The sequence below is a fragment of the Elaeis guineensis genome, chromosome 7, assembly GCF_000442705.2.
Source record: "Elaeis guineensis isolate ETL-2024a chromosome 7, EG11, whole genome shotgun sequence".
In the NCBI taxonomy this organism is placed as follows: domain Eukaryota; kingdom Viridiplantae; phylum Streptophyta; class Magnoliopsida; order Arecales; family Arecaceae; genus Elaeis; species Elaeis guineensis.
Window position 1 is genome coordinate 65,636,157 of NC_025999.2, and position 6,562 is coordinate 65,642,718.

Consider the following 6,562-nt stretch of genomic DNA (forward strand, 5'->3'; position numbering starts at 1 on the left):
GAAAGTCCTCCAACGACTACGACTTCCATACCGCCCAGCCGCTTTCTCGACATATCTTGGACCAACCGATCCCATCTTGGTTCAAGATGCCTCAGGTGGAGCCATACGACGGATCCACAGATCCGATTGACCACCTTAAGAACTACAAGGCTCTCATGATGATTCAAAGGGCCACCAACGTCTTCTTATGCATCGGCTTTCCGGTAACTCTTCGGAAAGCTGCTCGAGCCTGATACTCTAGGCTTCAGTCGGGAAGCATATATTCTTTCGGACAGCTAGAACATTCTTTCGTGACTCACTTCAGCACCAGTCGAAGACCACCACGTATTTCTGATAGTATCTTCTCGATTAAATAAGGAGAGACTGAAACACTTCGGATTTCGTAGCTCACTTTAATATGGCCATGCTTGAGGTCAAAGATCTCAATGAAAATATGGCTATCTCGATCATGAAAAGAGGTCTGAGGAGATCTTGATTCATATATTTGCTAGATAAAACTCTCTCTCAGACTTATGCTGAATTTTTGGAGCGCGCATATAAATATATGCATGCAGATGATGGAGCTTCTAACCGATGCCAGACAAAAGGCAAAAGTCAGAAGAAGAAGAAGAAACAAAAGAAAGAAGGAGCTCCGACCGAATCAAATCGGCCACCATCCAATAAGTGAGCTTCACCCCGATGACGGAGTCCAAGATCGAGTTGTGACAGGTATGACTCCTATACTCCTCTTTCCGCTCCTTGTGCGCAGATCCTCATGGAGATTGAAGGAGTGGAATATCTACGACACCCCCCACTGATGAAGGCATTGCCGAAGAATTATGATCGAAAGAAGTATTGTCGGTTCCATCGTGATCACGATCACGATACCGAACAATGTATTCAACTCAGGGATGAGATAGAAGTCCTGATTCAATGAGGCTACCTCGATAAATACTAGAGAGATCTATCGACTCAACCTCCTACTGATCGATGACCTCAACTGCAAACTGAAAAGGCTGCAAATAATCAACCGACTGTAGGGGTGATCAACATGATCTCTGGATGACTGGACAGGGGGCAACTTCCAAAGATGAGTCGGCAAAGTGACGACGACTCGATAATGTAATAACTTTTTCGGAAGAAGATGTTCGAAGAATTCAGACTCTCCATGATGATACTATTGTTGTTTCAATAACAATAGCAAACTATGATATAAAAAGAATCCTTGTAGATAATAGAAGCTCGACTGATATTTTATTTTATTCGACTTTCTTCCGAATGTGACTGTCGAATGACTGACTCAGAAGAGTCTCAACACCATTGGTCAGCTTCACAGGAGATGTTGTCACAGTGGAAGGAGAAATCTCTCTCCCGTTTACCACTGGGACTGAACCACAACAGAGCACTATTTTCATAACATTCATGGTAGTTCGGGTACCTTCAGCTTATAACGTCATACTCGGACGATTCGAGCTTAATGCCCTAAGAGCAGTGGTTTCAACATACCATCTGTTAGTTTGATTCCCAACAAGATATGGAGTCGGAGAAATGCGTGGAGATCAACAACTCGTCCGACGTTGCTTCTTTGTCTCCACCCAAAATAACAAACTTGAAGACTCTTTTCCCGTTGACAAATTGGACCAAAGAAAAAATCAAGAGAGGGGTGAGTCGGCTGAACAACTGATTTCCATCCCATTAAAAAAAGAAGATCTTGAGAAAATGGTTCGAATTGGATCACAATTGCCCGACTCAGAGCGGCAATAATTAATAAAATTGATTAGGGCCAATGTCGATATTTTTGCTTGATCGGCCATCGACATATCCAGAATTTCTCTAGAAATAATAACTCACGGACTTAACATCAACCCAAATATTAAACCGGTGAGACAGAAGAAACAACCTTTTGCTCCTGAAAGATAAAAGATCATTGATGAAGAAGTCGACAAACTCTTTGCAGTAGGCTTCATTAGAGAAGCTACATATCCCGACTGGCTTGCCAATGTGATAATGATGAGAAAAGCTAATGAAAAGTGGAGGATCTGCATCGACTATACTGATTTGAATGTAGTCTGTCCGAAGAACAGTTTTTCATTGTCAAAGATTAACCAATTGGTCGATGCAACTTTCGGCCACCAACTTCTGAGTTTTATGGATGCCTTTGTCGGATATAACCAAATCTGTATGGCACCAGAAGATGAGGAGCATACGGATTTTGTGACTGACAAAGGCATATACTACTATAAAGTAATACCTTTCGATCTGAAAAATGCCAGCGCTACCTATCAATGGCTTGTCAACAAGATCTTCAAGATGCAGATCGAACGAAATATGAAAGTATATGTGGATAACATGCTGGTGAAGAGTCTTCAAACTATAGATCATGTTCGAGACCTGGAGGAAGCTTTCAGCATACTCCGACGGCATCATATGAAATTAAACCCGACCAAATGTGCATTTAGAGTAACCTCTAAAAATTCTTCAAATTTTTTATTTCATAATGAGAGATCGAGGCTAATCCTAAAAATATCAAAACTATCATCAATATGAAGCATCCAAGTTCAAAAAAAGAGATATAGCAACTCAATGGAAGGATTGCCGCACTCAGTCGATTTATTTCTAGGTCGGTCGAGAGATGCTTGCCATTCTTCAAAATTTTATGACAGACGAAGGATTTTTTATAGTCGGATGAATACCGAAAATCCTTTGAAGACTTGAAATAATACTTGGCTTCTCCACCTTTGCTTACAAAACCAAGGGTCGGAGAGACATTGTATCTCTACTTGGCAACTTCAGCAGAAGCAGTTAGTTCGGTGCTCGTCTGGAGGATGAGAATCGAATTCATCGATCAATCTACTATACCAGCAAAGTACTTCACAATGTCGAAGTTTGATACTTGAAGATAGAGAAAATGATCTATGCCTTAATTATATCAGTACAATGACTTCGTCCGTACTTTTAAGCCCATCAAATTATAGTTTTGACAGATCAGCCGCTGAAGGCGATATTGCATCGACCTGACACATCAGGTTGGATGACAAAGTGGACAGTAAAGCTTGATGAATTCGACATTCAATATCATCCACGACCGTCCATAAAGGCACAAGTCCTAGCTGATTTTGTTGCGAATGTACCATATCTGACAATAAGCCAGAAGACACAGATGATAACACAATAAAAGAGGATACGACTCCCGACCCTAACCTAGGGTCGACTTGGGTACTGCACATTGACAGAGCATCTAATGCATAGGGTAGTGGAGCCGGCCTTATACTCACAAATTCCGAAGGGGTAGTCACCGAATACGCCCTTCGGTTCATTTTTAAAGCCTCAAATAATTAAGCCGAATATGAAGCACTTTTGGTCAGCTTGAAGATAGCCAAAGAGCTCGAGATCGATAGTTTGAAGGTCTTCACTGACTCACAACTAATTACTGGATAAGTCAAGGGTGATTTTGAAGCCCAAGATCCTACTATGTTGAAGTACCTTCAAAAGGTAAAAGATATTACGGCGAGCTTGAAATACATTGAGATCTTTCACATCCCCAGAATCAAGAATGCTTGGCCCGAATACTTTCATGACTGGCTACTACTGCTTTCAACTCACTGGGTCAAATATTTGTCAAATGTCTCGAGCAGCCGAGCATTGACAAAGTCGAGAAAGTATTGCAGCTTACTATCGAATCAAGTTGGATGGATCCAATCGTTCAATACCTGACTGATGGGACCCTTCCTGTGGATTCCTCAGAGGCTAAATGACTCTGATGGACAACCTCTCAATATGTGATGATAAATGGTTATCTATACAAAAGATCTTTCTCTCTCCCCTTGCTGAAGTATTTGGGACCTACAGATACCGACTGTGCACTTAGAGAAGTACACAAAGGAATTTGCAAAAATACTTAAGGGGTAAGTCTCCAACTTATAAAGTCCTGCGATAAAGATATTTGTTGCCCAGCTATGCAACCCAAGAGGGGGAGGGATGAATTGAATTTTTAAAATTTTAGAGTTAATTTAGAACCACAAGGATTAAGTAATAATAAGTAAGTTATATATAGTAAGTGATTTAAGCTAAGTGTAGAAATAAGATGCAAGAATGCAAGAAAATAAAAAAATTTAGATAGAGAATAAGTAAGCACACCACAAACAATCAAAGTTTATAGTGATTCGATGCCAACCTTGCACCTACATCCACTCCCAAAGCTCCTACTTGAAAATTTAAATCCACTAAAACATATTCAACAAGAATACAATGTCGGTACCTCCGACTCTAGCTATCTCAAGCTAGAATACTTATTTTCTAAGTACAAACCAACCCAAGATAATCCGATTCAAGGTTCGGATCAACCTATCCAAGTTTTGAAACCCTCTCAAAACTAAAGATCAAGACAAAAATAGAGTATAAGAGTTAATGACAAGAAAATATAAGTTTAACTCCTTTAATGAGTAAATAAAACCTTAAATACACTTTACACAATTAGGAAGAAGCTTTTTTGATTTTTCTCAAGATTGTTGAAGACTTGAATGAGCTCTTGAGAGGTTGGTGAACTTGAAATGAAAGCTTCTTTTGCTTGAAGAGGGCTTTTTGCTTATAGCTGAAATGAATGCTTGAAAACCTTATCTTTTTCTCTCCTTTAAGTGCCTTTATATCTTCAATAGATGGTGGAGAATAATCTGGGCAGGATTAGAGCCGTTAGAGTCCATTAAATGAGTATTAAATACGATCAAAATGAGCTGAAAAATTAGCCATTACGGAGATTTTTTGTCGCAGGGGTCGACTCATAGGGTCGTCCCCTGCACAGGGGTCGACTCATAAGGTCGACTTCTGTGGTGCAGAACAGAAAGTGACTATTCTGTATCTTTGGCTTGCACAAACAACAAAGATCGACCCCTAGGGTCGTCCTCCTTGGGTGTGCCAGTCAAAAATAGCATGTCGTTCAGCCCCTTTTGACAGGGGTCGACTTATAAGGTTGATCATTTTCTTTAAATATGATTTTCTCTCAAAATATACATCCAAAAAATATAAAATTACCTCCAATAGATCACAAATCTTCTGTTCTTGCTCTTGAAGCTTTCGAATCAGAACTTGATAAAATTATGATTTTGCTCTTGAAATATAATAAATCTTTTTTCAAGCCAAAATCGTTAGTAATCTTCTCAAATATTTTGTAATCATCAAAATCAATTCATGAAGCAACAATCTCCCCTTTTTGATGATGACAAAAATACTTGAGCAAAAGCAAAATATAACATATATAAAGCATTGATTAAGAATTTTAAATTTATGAAGATGCATCACTTAAATATTATAGCCAATTATTTGAATAAAATACATCATGAGTAGTTTGAAGATTAATTTAAAAATTGCTTATGAGATTATTTTCTTTGATATATTTTGCTTATTGTCCGATTTTATTTCTCTACTCTCCTTTTTTGACAACATCAATTAAGATCTTAAGGAGTTTTTAAACAAAAAATAAAAAAGACTCCCCCTCACTATAACAATCATAAAGGATATTTCAATTTACTCATATAGAAGATATTGCCATTCATAATATTTCATAGCACATATATGAGGTATTTGTTATATCACATAATTAAGACATTTCAATTGATGCCATTCATAAAAATCAATCCAAATGACATTCATAGAAGTTAAAAGCATATATATATGTATCCAAAATATGACTGAATACTTAAGTATCATAATACATACGAGTCAAGTCAAAATACATAGGCCATACAAAAGTCACGGGTAACAAAAAAATATAACTTTTATGAGTCAATCAGCCAACAAATACAAAGGCCATAAACTAGATCCTAGACATAAAAGACTAATTATGCTGATCTAATAGATGTCATGGCTAGAGGCATCAGAATCAGAAGAGTCAGAGATATGATAAGAAGATACAGGATCAAAGCCACGGGCACGTCCTCGACCACATCTACCTCAGCCATGGGTAGAAGTACTAGCACGAGCAGAAGGACGAGAAGGTCCTGGAGCCTGGGGAGATATGGACTCTGCAGGAGAACAAGTCTGATAGTGTCTAATTGTTCCAAAGCTCTCGACATAGACTGCATCAAGGTACCAATCTGAGTAGAGACAGCCTCACTGGAGCCTCTGATCTCTCTCCTCAAAAAATCAAAGCCACTCTGCAAAATGCCTCGAAGCCTAGCTGCCTCTGCAGACAGGTTGGAGACCTCTATGATGTCCTCTTACGGTTGGAGATGGGCTAAGGCTAATACCTATCTCTGCAAATTTAAAACTCTGCTCATCAGTCTCAGAATATATCCCTCAAGCTGCTCAAATCATGCAGACTGAGTAGAAAGTATCTGAAAGATAGTAGAGATATGAGGGATCAAGGTCTGGTCTGAAACAGCCTGAGATGTCATCCACTGAGTAAAATCTGAGGTGGCAAACAGCTGGGATAAAATGGAAGCAACACGCTAGGACATCAACTCAATCTGATCGTCTGCAAGTCTGATATCTGAAGGATCTATTCTGCTCCCTGACTGTGGTACAGAAGCATCCTTCCTCACTGACTCTAAGGGCCAGCCTCGTGATCAAACACGAACTGAATATCAGG